Here is a 15,457-nt window from a genome sequence, read left to right on the forward strand (position 1 = left end):
CTGAGTGTGACGACGTTTGTTCCACAATTCACTCTTATTAGATGGTAGGATGGGAAGATCGTATTCAATAAACCCAGCTAATAAATTTAAAACAGTTCTTCTCAACGGTTGTAGTAAAATTAATTTGGACAAAATTTATTTCCACCCATCATGAACAATGAGAGTAGATTATCGACTGGAGTATTTGTTTTAATTAGAGTAAATTCCCATGTAAACCCACACACACATCATTAATCAGACGTGACTAACGAGGTGTGGGACGACACACGGCATCTTGGAACGCGTTGCACCTGTTTCGATTGCATAATTAAACGCTTAATTATGATCCTACTTAAGGCGCTATTAATGTACTCTGAAAAAGGAAAGTCAAGAGATCGATTATCTCATCGTTCATCTTGTGTTCACGCGAAAGGACCGACGACGAGGGAGCGAGCGGAAAACTTCAAGTCACCATCGTTGACTGCTGCTGCTGTTGCTGATGTTGCTGTGGCTGGTGGTGGTGCATTGGGGGGAGGAGGGAAAGCGCGCCACGCATCAGCAATATTTCTACCGTTTTTATTTTATGTTTGTTTCGGGATGGGTGTTTGGTGAAAAAAAAGTATCAAATTACGCCACTCACCATCGCATGCTCAGAAGGGATAAAAATATGCTTCCAAATTAGAAACTTGACTTCAATCATCTGTCATACGGCCACGACGACAACACTGACGATGATGATGATGATGATGATGACGATGGTGACGCTGCTATTCTCAATGGTTTGTTTTCGACCCAAAATCCGAAGGAACTAGCGAATGGAAATGAAGGAACCGCAATTCCGCTTGTCGTTTCCCTTCTCCGAAAACATGGATCATTCTGCATTTTTGGCAAAGGTTCTGTTCTTCGGTTGACTCTAGTGGTCCGCAACATCTGTCAAAAACGCAACGCCAACGCCAGAGAGTCACATGCAGTCAACACCGCTGGCGTTTTGTGCACAAAATAATATTACTTTTTGAATGCAAAAATGATTAATTGTGTTTCAACGACATCAGATTAAATAAACTGTTCTGTGTCTGTCAGTACTGATTGAGAAGATTCATTTAAGGTCAACTCAAAAATATGGCAAATAATTTATAGAAAAAAATTAAAAACAAATGAAAACATTAATCCCATCCCATATTTGTCAGGAAATACCCCAACCGCTATCATTTCCTGCTTATGTAAATCAACCGATATGCCAGGTCATTCTCCTTAATTATCATCGTTTTCACCACGTTTTCACGACCATAGTCTCAGAGCTTGTTATTGTAAACATGAATCTTGTAAACAATTGAAATTGTGTTATGAATTATTTTTTAATTAACTTTAGAATAGGATAGTATGCATCCTTCAAAGATATTTGTTCTCAATTTTTACTCCTTTTTTCTACCACTAAAATTCATAACTTTTGAACTACTGGACCAATTCAGATGATCGACATATCAAATTAAAGCTAGCTTCTTTGACAAAAATATTACACTTTGAAAAAAAGATGTTGTTTTCGTAATTATTGATTGTAATTGAATCATTTGTGCATTTGACGCGCTTGCGAGAAAACAAAAAAACACAAAACTGCTTTTCTCAAAATTTTGACATGGTCGCCCCATTTGTTGCTACCAGGTTCGGCTATCACACTCAAAACGTAATATCTGATACCACTGTTCCATCAATATGACAGTTTAAGCTCAAAATATAAGGGGGTTTCTCAAACAAACGAGAAATCAGTGTTGTATTTATCGGTTTGAGTGATTCAATTCAATTTTATGTTCCTTTAATGTTCATAATTTTCTTACCAAGTAAGAATGAGGTTGCATAGAACTGCATAGAAGGAGGGAAGGAAGAGGGAGAAGGCAGGCACTTTCACAGTTCTTAATTGAAGCTAACTATATCATTCAAAAAAAAACTTTGAGCGCTTTGACGCACCCCTGAATCATGTCCGATTGAGCTGAAACTTTGCACATGTCATTTTTGGGCCAATATACAAAATGTACATGGTCGGTTTTTGAAATTTGACATGACCATTTTCGCTGCCACCCTAATATATACAGGTCGGACTCGATTATATATAGTCGACCATTTCTTTTCAACAATTATTTTCAAATCCTGTACATAATCGAATCTTAGGAAACAATTTTTTCATTAATGTATGAATGTCAAACATTAATAGAAAAATAGCTTTTTTTGTGATTCGATTATGTATTGGGTTCGAAAATTAACGTTGAAAGTGAAATTGCGATTATATATAATCGAGTCCGACCTGTATATATAAACAGCCATTCCATGCCAAACCGATATAGTGATTCTTAGATTTCCATAAAAAGTGGTAGTTTTGTTTTTTATCGCAAAACATTGGACATTAGTTTTTTTTATTTTTTATTAGAGTGCCCATTTCCAGGGTGGTCCGAAAAATCATTTTTTTTCACTGTTCCTCAAAAATAACTTTTTTTTTAAATTCATAACTTTTGAACCACTGAACCGATTTAGATGATCAACATATCGAATTAAATCCAATGAGCTTTTTGTGAAAAAATATCAAACTTGCGAAAGCATTGGATTTAGTTTTCATGATTATTGATTGTAGTGGTATTTTATTGTTTTATATATTTTATATACTTTACGGTGGAGGTTTGATGGACAGGTGGTTGATTTGTATAGTTGCATTATGAATTTCAAATTTCTGTTGATGGGAGCCCCTTCTACATGCTATTCTAGAATATTTGAACCATCCTATGACAATGCATACTGATCAAAAGTGAAATAGGGAAACAAAACCCGAAAATCATACATGGTTCCGCGTGTGGATGTAATTTTTGCGGCTCCGATATTAAGCATTTTAAGTGGTTTAATTGCAGAATTGAATTCGCTGATGGTTATATTTCGGTTTGTGAGTTGACAGGGAAGCGATATTAGGTATGTACGTAAAAGTGAATTCATTCGTATGTGGGAAATTTAAATTATTTGAGTAAGTGCACAGGTGGGGTTGAAATGGACAGTCACATCCATAATCACATCCAATGCATAATGGAAAATAAAGGGAATAACATTCAACTCATTTTTATATTGCTTTCTCTTTTTGTTCTATTTCAGTTACTGGACGCACAAACACTGAGAGAGAGCGAAATTATTACTCTCGCGAGCGATAAACCTCTACGCTTCGTATATTATGAACCTGTCCAGTGAATCAAGATTACAGGCGAATGAACTGCAAAGTTCAAAGCCTCTTAAAATCAAAGAAAGAGAGAAAGAATCAAGATTCACTGTGGTGAGTTATGTGATTATGTTATATTATATACACGAATCATCGATCACTCGACGAAACGAAAGCCTGAAAATTTTATGTGTCACAACACGCGGCAGACTATTTTTAGGTAGCTTGAGAAAGAAAAGAATCGGTAAAATTATTTGGGCCACCTATATGTTAAATCATTCATCGCGCGTACTTTTCATCGAACTCCAACCCCAATGAAGGAGAGTTACTTTTGAGCAGCCTGAGAAAGGCTCGTAACGTAACGCTAGGACCTACTATTTGGAAACCTGAAAAGGTAACCGAGGGAACTCCTCGAAAGTCACATAAAACCGTCTACATCTTTTATCGAGATTTGAAAACGTAACCGAGAGAACTCCTCGAAGTAACAGAATTTACATTTTAATACACATTGTTAAACTATATTAACTATTATTTTTCTGAGTTTATTTGAGTTCTTTTCCGAAGAATTACACTTTCACATAGGAGAAGTGGGGGCATAGTGGTCACCCTATGGAATATGTCCATTTCCAGCGTCCACATACCGCTACAATTCCCGTTTTTCTGAGAATATTCTAGTTCAACTCATTGTTGTTAAAATTAGCATACGGCTTTTACTAAAAAAATTCAAAATAATACATTTTTTATCATTAGAAAAAAAGGTAAAAATAGAACTTTTTTTTGCTTGGAGGCAAAGTTGTCATTCGCACATATCAAGCTAAATCGGATAGATTTAAGCGTTTTTATCGTCCGTCCTAATTTGTTAAAATCAAATTCGATATAGTAGGTACATGTATGAAATAAGCTTGGTCTATTCACCTAGAGTCTCAATTAAAATTTTCTCATGCATACAAAAACGTTGTTAGAAACATATAACGTTCCGCATAATAAGGCTTGATTTAGTTGGAGCGAAATAATTTTCCAGGGTCAAAGCCACAAAAGCAACCTCTTCAAGAGCAGAATGGGATGAGGTATATTAGTTTTAGTAAACATAACATTGTTAATCGTTATGTACCTATGACCACTTTGCCCCCAAACATCAAAGTAATTTCTATGCAAATTAATCACTGAGATTGAACAAAATTTATTTTCACCTCTCTTAGACTATGTGAACAGTCGTCCAAACTGATGATTTGTCCAACATATCAGATTGAATAAACTAAACTTCACGAGAAATTGCTTAGATACCGTGCGCACAGAACTACGGCCAAATGGCTATCGAGAGAGCAATTTATGTTTTCATTTATATTTCGACATGCGACAGCTCTACTGAAGTACAGGGTGACTCAAAGTTCATTAAAATTTCCAAACATAAGGTGCCTATCAATACGGTGTCAATAGTCAATGGTAATGCTACCAAATAAGCAGGTGACCAATTTGCCCCCACTACCCCTACACCAGCAACGACAAGTTCACCGTCGGCAAAATAAGTCCAGGAGAATAGTTTTTTTTCTGTATTATAGTGACTTACAACACATTTGGCTGGTTCGTCACTTTTACTTCCATTTTTGGAAGAATGTCGGGAGTGCAATTGAACTCGTGACCTTTAGCGTGAGAGGAATGGGTGTTACCACTACGCCAGATTGCCTCCACAGGAGAATAGTTGACGAAACGGTGACGGGACGTTGTATGTGCAGCGCAATGTGCCCTCTCCCTCTCACAACACCGGAAGACGCACTGCAAGGTACTTCGCTTAAATTTCGGATCGGTTATCGAAATTATGAGTCACAAAAATATTGAGAAAAAGAAGTAAATGACAGCGAGAAGAATAAAAATAATTTAGCTGTGATGTATTTCGGCATGCTCGATTACCGTCCTGCTAGCACAATTAAGGTGATTCTATCTTAATGTTAGTATCACTACTATAAATAACTTGGCTAACTACCACACACGTACAAAGCAACGCTACGCGAGAGAATTATGTGAGAAACGAGCAAAACTATTCCGAAAACCGACACGAAAAGACACAAGCCGAGCCATTATTTATTTTGACGTAGGATTACGTCTTTCGGGAACATATTGGGGTACAAATTGAAAAACGAAAATCGATCGCATCGTGAAAAATGTCTGATTTCAAACGCTTATTGCTCAATCATTTCATGATATATTGATAAGATTTTTGCATCAATCGATTTCGGCACTCTATAACAATTTTTCACCTTGAATAAAATTATATATATCATGTAACTATCTATCGAACATTTGAAAAATCTCAACCCCTATTCAAACGGTTCTGATTGGTCGAAATTGACGTCATTTCTTTTTTGCGCTCGTCTCGATTCGTTCGTTCATCGATAGGCCAAATATCTTCATCGCCAGCGAGTGGGAGGCGCCTATTTCTCACATACCAATTGATATAAAAGGACGTAGCATTCGTGCATTTTTCATCATCATTCACCGACTGGACAACATCGTTGCTGGGCGAGCTGTACAGCGAAGGATCGAGTGGTGGAGGAGTGATGCAGGAAAAGTAAAGTTTTCCAAGGGACTTTGTCAAGGCTAGAGACGAATAAACTGAAAAAGTTTAGAGTGTCTATAATACAAAACCTGAACCTGAAACCTGGATTGTGCAACGCTCAGATTGGCAAACATCTGTATTTCTAGTGTACATTGCTGGTATTTTCCACATCAGCCAACACGACTGGATGCGGCAAAGGATACAAAGGAGAGCAACGAAGCGCATCGGAAAAATTTTTTTTTTTTTCTAGTGTGCATTCTGGTACTCCTCTTTATATCAACCAATACGATTGAATGCGGTAAGGGAGGCAAAGGAGGCAAAGGACTCGGTAAAGAGCATTCCGTAAACGAGCATCGGAGCTGAAACAACTTTCTATCACTTATGCCGAAAGCTCGATTGTAACACTGGTGGAGTGAAAAAAAATTCAACAACCAAACAAAACGGCCCTGTTCAGAGCCACCAGATTATTATCAAAGAGTTTAACAATATAGTTTTTCAAACATATCCAAAATCAGCGTGCGACATATAGCCTAACGTAATCCTAGGTCAACTATGCGGTCGTGTCTCGGACACAACCTCCTGTGACCGAATAATTATTTTAAACCTGTCGCGACAAAGTTTAAAATACGAGCGAGAGACGAACGCGAGCAAATTGAAGAATTTCGAATTAATACACTACACTAAATATGCGAAGAAAAATTGCTTCGCCGGATAAGTTCACTTTTTGAAATTATTTATATGCGTCCACTGAAACCGCTGGCACTTTTTACGACTCTGTTACTTTTTCTACAACGTCAAAACGGATGGCGAAAAAAACAAACGAATAGCGGAGCGATGCAAAAACGACGGCTGTCCGATCGCCACTCCTAAAAATATAAAAATTCAATGTTTCGAAAATTTCAAAATGTTCCACAAAGTTCGTCAAAAATAGTTTTATCATTTTGGACTCATTTTTTGAATTTTCAACATGACTTCCATTTTATATGAAAAAAAAAAATTAAAATAAAATTGAAAATACATATTTTAGGTTGCAAATTAAAGTTTTTCTTCGTAAATAAAAAAAGCACGATTTTTTCAGTGTATATTTTTCACGTTCCTACATCAATACCCTATAAATCTTTCTAAGACACAATTTAGTACGACTCATAGTTTTTGAGATGTAAATTATAAAAGATTTCTTTTACTAAAATCAAAACGCTACACTTGAATCAAAATTGCCGCTAAATACTCATATCTTCACCGTTGTTACCTGTTGATGACCATCACACACCTTCCATTTTACTACTTGACGAGAATGACGCACAAAAATTAGTTGACGACCAAGATAAATGTTTTAAATTTGACTATTTGGCATGTGATTTCAACTTGTTGAATTCTGTCCTTGTGAATATGGAATGGGTACGACTTCTGAACAACAATACAGTGGACCAGATGTTATCAGCTTTCTACGAAGCACTCTTTGACGTTATATCTCGATACATACCTAAAAAGAGACAAGCACCTATCTCTATTTACAACAAGCCATGGCGGACTCCCGAACTACGAAAACTTCGTAACCGCATCCGTAAGATGCGCAACCAGTATTTCCTTACAAAAAACGAACCTGACAGAATTAGACTACGCGAGATTGAGTTGGAGTATAAAGCCCTACTTACTGCAATTCACGACAATTATTTACTCAGGATACAGACTTCCGTCAAACTAAGTCCTTCTCGTTTCTGGAATTTCATAAAACAACGGAAAGATGGCAAAAGGATCCCTAGCACCGTTAACTTGAATGGTACTACTTCTCGCTCTAGTTTAGAAGCAGCCGATCTGTTCACTACATTCTTTGAAAGCGTGTTTAGTAAAGCATCACCCGTTCAACGACAAAACTGCTTCGAGCATATAACTCCGTACAACTTCAATCTACCATGTTTTCAGTTTACTCAGAGTGAAGTCCAAACATCCCTCGAAGACATCGATTCGTCGAAAGGACCCGGAACAGATGACTTGTCTCCTGTAATTTTGAAAAAATGTGTCGTATCACTCGCGAAGCCCATCGCTACTGTTTTCAATCGCTCACTCCGGGACAGAGTATTTCCATCTGCATGGAAAATAGCATCCATAGTACCGATCCATAAGTCCGGAAATTAAAGCTGTGTCTCCAATTACCGTGGTGTATCCATACTTTGCAGCCTCAGCAAAGTTTTTGAAAAATTTATTCATACGGTTTTGTATAGAGCTGCTTCACCGATCATCTCAAACTTCCAACATGGTTTTATGAAACGTCGTTCCACAACATCAAATCTTATGTGTTATGTATCGGAAATATCACGGGTATTGGAATCAAAACGGCGAGTGGACTCGGTCTATGTGGATTTTGCCAATGCTTTTGGTACGGTACCGCACAATCTCATCATTGGCAAACTGAATCACATAGGCTTCCCAGAATGGGTCATAGAACGGCTGTACTCGTACTTATCCGGTCGCGAGGCCTTTGCGGTGGTGAATTTCGTGCGTTCCAGGACATTTAACATTCCATCTGGTGCGCCTCAAGGAAGTGTTTTGGGCCCACTGATATTCATCGTCAATGACCTGTATGAGCTGCTTTCTTCATCAAAACTGAGTTTCGCCAATGATTCGAAATTCTTCCAAGTGATTACATCTATCAGCGAATGCGAGGCAGTACAAGAAAATATAAATCGCCTGCTAATCTGGTGCGGCGACAACGGCATGCGCGTAAACAACAAGAAGTGCAAATCAATATCCTTTACTCGCTGCGAAGTTGTTATTGGTCGTCATTTTCACATGGGACTGGATCCTCTGGAACGTGTGAATTCTGTTTGTGATCTAGGAGTAACGATCGATTCTAAGCTGAAATTCAACGAACATATAAGTATAGTAGCCGTCAAAGCATACACTGTACTCGGTTTTATCCGTCGTCATGCCTTTGGTTTCACCGATGTGTATTGCCTCAAGACGCTGTACAGCTCACTAGTTCGAAATATTTTGGAATATGCTTCTCCAATTTGGTCTCCGTTCCAAGTTACGCAAATCCTTGCGATCGAGCGAATCCAGAGAAATTTCATGCGGTTTGCCTTGCGTCAGCTCCCATGGAATGATCCAATCAATCTTTCAGCTATCCTGATCGCTGCATGTTGATCGCTAGGTGCAAGAAACAACTGCGAGCCTTCATCTTCGACCTAATAACTGACAACGTGGATTGCCCCGAATTGCTACAACAGATTCCGTGGAATATTCCTCCTCGTCGTTTCCAGAATTCTCAATTATTCATAATTTCTTTCCACCGAACAATCTATGGCTTTAATAACTGTTTTAATCTATGTTTGCGATCGTTCAACAATGTTTGTGATGAGTTTGATTTTACTTTGTCCAAAAATGTGTTTAGTTATAGAATAAGATGTATAGACTAATTAGTTTATAAGAAAACAGTCTGTACGACGTAGTCGAAGATGGTGGAATAAATAAAACCCATATTTCCTCCATCGCAAACATAATAGAAACCTTCATTCGAATCAAAAATACATGTTTTTAAAATCTGAATTTTTAGGACGATTCATTTGGAATTGCTCTATTGTAGGGTCGGAAGACAATGATGAAGTGCCAACACATAGTGTGCTTCATCTACCCGGAAACGACAGCTCTTCGTTTCATTGTTTCATTGTTTCTTTCGTGACGTCGATCCAAGTGACACTCGAAGCTGTCACTGGCGAGCCCAAGTGGTAGATCCTCTTTGGTATTGCCAGTTGCCTCCTATAGGTTAGAAAACGCATTTTAACATATGTAATATTAAAACAAGATATTGATGTTCTATCCCACGCGATAGACGAAAAATCGTTCGTAATTGTTCAAAGTACAGCATTTGAATATTTTTGATGAGTGACTTTCGAACAGTTCATTCACATATGCATCCAATTACAGCTGAATATCACGATTAAATCAACTGAGGAAAGGCAATTTTTCCGCGCATGTTTCGCGCAATCGCTCATGAGGCCAATCCGTAAACAAACAATGGAGCTTTATCACGTGTGCAAATCGTGACATGTATCTTGACTTCAACCCTTTCGCCCAGTCACCACCTCTACCATTATTTTCCGTACAGTTTATGACCCGCAGTCCGCACGACGAAACAGCAGCAAATCAAAGCCAGCGGAACTGTGTGATTTAAAACTGCATCCCGTCGCATTCCACGCGGGCGTCAGCAGCAACAGCTAAGCAGAACACTGCTGGGAAGAACAACTGGAAGATGAAATCCTCCCGGAAAGAAAACGTGAGTATCCTTTAAAGTATAATCACCGCGCGACTGCAACGATATCACTTACCGCTCCCTTGTGCGGGACCCTTCTGCTAGCTACATCGGATCCAACTTCGACCCCCGGCGGATACCTTCCGCTGGCCATCGGTGAAAGGATTGATATCAACTGGTACTTTTTTTTCTTGCACGACAAAACTTTTTCCGTCCCTTCTTCTCTAGTCCGACGCGGAAAGATCGATTGCAGAATCGTTTTACAACTTCTTCGATTCATACTCTTACTTCTTCCAAAGAGGAAAAAACCCTCCAGCTCCTTTCTTCTAGCGGAGTAGCGACGATCAGCTTCAGATTCGATTATCCACCGCCGAGTCGGTCAAGGAGGAGACTGCACCAGGCGGATAAGTTTCCTTTTGGCATTAAATGCCAAAATTAATTTAAATTGATTATTTTTTTCCAATTCAAGATTGAAGTTTATTTGCTCGAAGAAAGCGGGGAGAAATCGTGATCGGACTCGGATAATATTGTTTTCGCTTATGGCGCTGATTTTTCTCTCATCCTGACCTCACGCTGTCCAGTAATGAATTGTGGACTTTGAATTGATTTCGTTTCTCGTTTTAAGAAGTTTGGTGCATTGCCGTATCGAACTACACAATAATGCGTTTATTCGAACAGCCACAACATTTCCACATCCCGCGACAATGACGGCGAAAGAAAAAAAAAGTTAATTAAAACCATAATCCTCCAAACCCTTCTAATTAGTGCGACTCTCGTTCCAAAAGCACAGATTGCACTCTAATCCAACACACCTGTAATCCTCTCTGTCTATCTATTAACGGGAAACGTGTGTTGTCCCGCGATAGTTATATGCCCTCCCTATTTTCGCTGCATAATAAATGAGTTTTCATCTATTTGCTGGGCGAAATTCGAATTTTCGTCAGTAATATTGTCATTGTTTCGGCCAATGACAAATCGCACGAACGGTGCTGCTTCCATTCCGAAATGGTTTCCACCTGCACCGCGACCATGCGATGCATGAATATGTCAATGTCGCATTCGGAACCATTGCTAATTTCCGGCAGATTTGTTTGATCAGATGAGCAGAGCCACGATTTTGCGATTCCTGCGCCCGGTAATGAGACCGGGCAGCGGGAACTCGACCGGAATGTGCCAATTTTCGAATCGACTCAATAATCCGACAATTGGAAATATTCGATAGCTGAGGTAAATTTCCACACATGATGCTGGAATATGGTGACCAGAAGAATCGTTGTACTTTAGAATTCCTGAGCATTGATCACTAAAATATAAATATGGAATCTGGAATCGAGCTTTGAATTTGGGTTTTGAGTTTCAATAGGCATCTAGAAACCAAAATAACGATTTTACAAGACAACGAGAATGAGCGTGTTCCTGGAATCAGCATATTAACAATGAATATGAACCGGAATAAATAAGAACAAAGCGAATTAGTAATTTAAATGTGTTATACGTGAAAAAAAAAACATTTGAGTATTTGGGTAATTCAATACGTTATATGATTTTACAACAACTGTAGGTTGTGTGTTTAGTTCAATATCCATATCCAATCTGACCTGAAAAGGTTGCTGAGAAAACTCCTGTCAAAACTCTCGAACTATATATTTTCATTCATCACCCATATTACATTTCAAATTGTTCTCAATCGTCTCGACCGATGTTTTTTGACAACCTGAGAAGATTACCGAGAAACTCCTATAATATTCCTTGAATAGATGATATATTTTTCAACCTGAGAAGGCCACAGAGGGAATTTCTGGTTTATGGGTTTCTCCATTTCTTTCTTTGCAAAACAACCATGATAACATGTGTATGTGAATGTGAATGTAAATGTAAATGTGAATTCATTGACATGTACGAATTCATTGGGAATAAAAAAGCGATTCAAATTACTTGAATATACTAACTGGGGAATACTTTTCACATTTAAAAAAGTTACAGGAGGGTTGTGTCCGAGACATGACCGCATAGTTGATGTAGGATTCCGTTAGATTATCTGTTACATACTGATTTTGGATATGTTTGAAGTATCACATTGTTAAACTCTTCGATAGTGATTTGGTAGCCCTGAAAAGGGCCGTTTTGTCTGGTTGTTAGGTATTGTTTGTTCACTCCACCAATGTCCATAACCGAGTGATAATTACAGAAAGATGGTGATTAGTCATTTGATGGTGCGTATCACGTTAGAAGATGCCTAAGTGGAATGAGATATGATGAAAGCCGCCCTCTGTGGACGAGTTGGCTCCTGTGTTATGTATGGATTAAATAAAGAAAAAAACTCATCAATGTAATATGAGATAATTATAATTATCGAACACAATCATTGTGAGGTGCGTAGAAGAGAGATTAAATGCACAATGCCCTACCCCTCGCAGCTGACAGTATAACAGTGATGTTGGTGTTATATCATAGCAGCAGTAGTAGCACACATGTCACATCATTTCCTCCTTCAGCAGACAACGGTCGAATAGGTAAGCCACACTTAATATTTCCTCTCTGTATCGGGTGATTTCACTGTAGGCTTATACTACCGGCATTGAGGAACCCTTGCAGTGAATATCGGAAGCTCCACAATAATCAAGTTTTGTCCCCAGAAAAAAAGTGTTATTTTATTATAGAGAAAATATATTTGAGATGGAAAAAATAATTTCATTTATAATTTTTACTTTCTGAGTGTTTACTCAACCCACTTCCATTTTCGATTTAAACCCAACAGAACACGGTACTACATGCCTAAATGCCAATTTCAATCGGACATTGATATCGGTCATTGACATGAAATTTCACGAAGCAACCAACATAAAAGTTGAAATATCATTCTTCAATTAATTCATCGAAAGATTCTTATTGGAACGAAAAAAAAACTCTCATTCATCGCATCATTCGCCAGCACGTATGCAATCAGCAATGCCCACGATAGTTACAATGAGCACTATCCATTTGTGCGCGTCGTTAGTTAAACTATCGAGCACGAGGGTATTTACATGCTGATTTTCCCAGACACCTTGGATTTGTAATCTCTGTTAGGGAATACATGTCGGTGGGAACAATACTTTCATGTATTTGCAATGCCGATTTCCCCCAGGCAGCTTTGGTGGGAACAAAAGTTCCCTCTACTTTGATGTGCCGATTTCTCCGTATCTTCAATTTCGACCAATCAGAACGAGGTATTTCCGTTTGGAGATTTTTTGATTGTTTACTAGTTGGTTTCATATGATATCTTATTTTATCAATTGTGATGAATTGTTATGGAGTACTCAGATCGATTGAAGCAAATATCTCGTAAATCCATCAGGAAATAAGTGACCAATAATTTTAAGTACATGAGCCGTCGCATGTTTCGTCAATTTTGACCAATCAGAAGTGGGTATTTCCGTTAGGATACGGGTTGAGATTTTCCAATTATTCGATAGTTAATTTCATGACATATATTATTTTATTCAATGTAAAATATTGTTATGGAGTGCCGAAATTGATTGACGCAAAAAACTCATCAATCCGTCACGGTATGACTGAGCAATAAGCGTTTGAAATTGGACAATTTTCACGATGTGCTCGATTTTCGATTTTCAATTTGTGCCCCAATATGTTCCCGAAAGACGTAATCCTACGTCAAAAAACAGTAAAAATGTCATTTTTGATAATACGCGATTGTTTTTAGAATCATTAGTTCACTGAGAAAATCTGAGAACATATGATGAATAATCTTCTTATTAATCTTCAAATTACTAATTTAGTAAACAAATTACACTCTCATACTAAAATTCAAACAAACAAAAAGTATGTATTCTGATATATCACATAGAAATCGATTTTAAATAGGAACATGAATGCCGTCTAAGAATAAGATTGTTACGGGATAAAATTGACGAACTGGCGGACTCGAAACTGGAATCGATTACATCCCGACGTTTGGTACTTCGACCGACCAAACTGCTATAATTTTACGGCCACTTCGAATCAAAAGGAAAAACGTTCCTTGCTTTCGCACTTCACTTTAATTTCATAACACAAGGTATTTTCACTATTTCGCTGTTCCACTTCGATAGTTTATTTGCGAATGAACATTTCACTACAATGGCTAATTTGCGACTGAGCAATGTACTGATTCGATTCGATTCTTTGTTTTTAAGAGGCTTTAAACTTTGCAGTTCATTCGCCTCTAACATGTATTGAACATTTCGTGCCCTATTTATATGGTACACGCTACAGTAAATTCTATTGTTGTATCTCTACTCGGCTATTCTGGAATATTCGCTATAAACAATGGGGCTATGTTTTATAGTGGGTCCGTTTCCATTCGTTGCTATTCTATTCTATCAATTGTTATTGTTTTTATTATACAGTGTTATTGTCTGCATTTTGATTTGTGTGATGCTGAACTGTATGCGTTAAGTACTGAATACTACATATGATAATAAAGTTTATATTCTTGTAGGTACAGGGCGGACTCGGTTATATACAGTTTCGGATTTATTTTCACTGTAAATAATCGAATCCTGTATATAACGGTTTTCAAAAACATAAACTTTGACCGCTGTGCGACACTAGTAAATGAAGTCCGATCGAGCTGATATTTTGCATAGGGTAGTTTTTCGTGGGAATCACCATTTTTAACCAAGTTCGCTTTGAAAAATTCGATATGGCCATTTTCATTGGCACTCTAATGCGCATGTGCGAATTTCAACAATGTCAATGACAGATAAGAAAGTTTAGTACAGGATATAGTTGTGAAACATTTAAATTGATGAATTTCAATAACATTTTAGAAGTGAAAAAATTCAAAGTTAGTTGTTTTTAATGTGTTATTATTAATTTCATTCTAAAAATTCATGTTGAACTTGATTGTTTCTATCAATTAAATTAAAGCTTTCTAACCACTCTACAATTTGTTCTTCGACACTTAACTTCTATCTTTCTCAATTTCACTACCATATGGATATAAACATTTCCCGGTGAAAATTTAAGCAAAAATCTTCAAAAATCACAATTCTCACTGTACATATGAAAATCACTTAATTTTCACCTTAACGTTGAAAGGTAATATTTTTTCGTGAAATAAGTCCTATTTGAAAAATTATAAAAAAATCAAACTGTATATAATCGAGCCCAAAATTGTATATAATCGAAGCTTGAGTAGTCGCGATCCTACAGGGCTTCAAAGTTATTACAAACAATGTTCCGGACAACGTGGTAACGAAGGAGATAATGCTTTTTTTATCTATAATATATTTTTGTAGCCATAGATTGATTTGACTCAGACTTATATTTATGTAGGTCTTAAACATTTAGACTTGTGTTTGAAAGTGATCATGATGACTCTTTGTCTTCTTCTGCATGATTGAATTAACAGAAGAAAAGGGTAGTAATGGCTTTAATGTGTACATTAATTGTGTACATAATTGTGTGCATTTTGGAACAGAATGGGGTACCGAACGGGTTAATG

Source organism: Toxorhynchites rutilus, chromosome 2, assembly GCF_029784135.1.
Source record: "Toxorhynchites rutilus septentrionalis strain SRP chromosome 2, ASM2978413v1, whole genome shotgun sequence".
Lineage (NCBI taxonomy): Eukaryota > Metazoa > Arthropoda > Insecta > Diptera > Culicidae > Toxorhynchites > Toxorhynchites rutilus.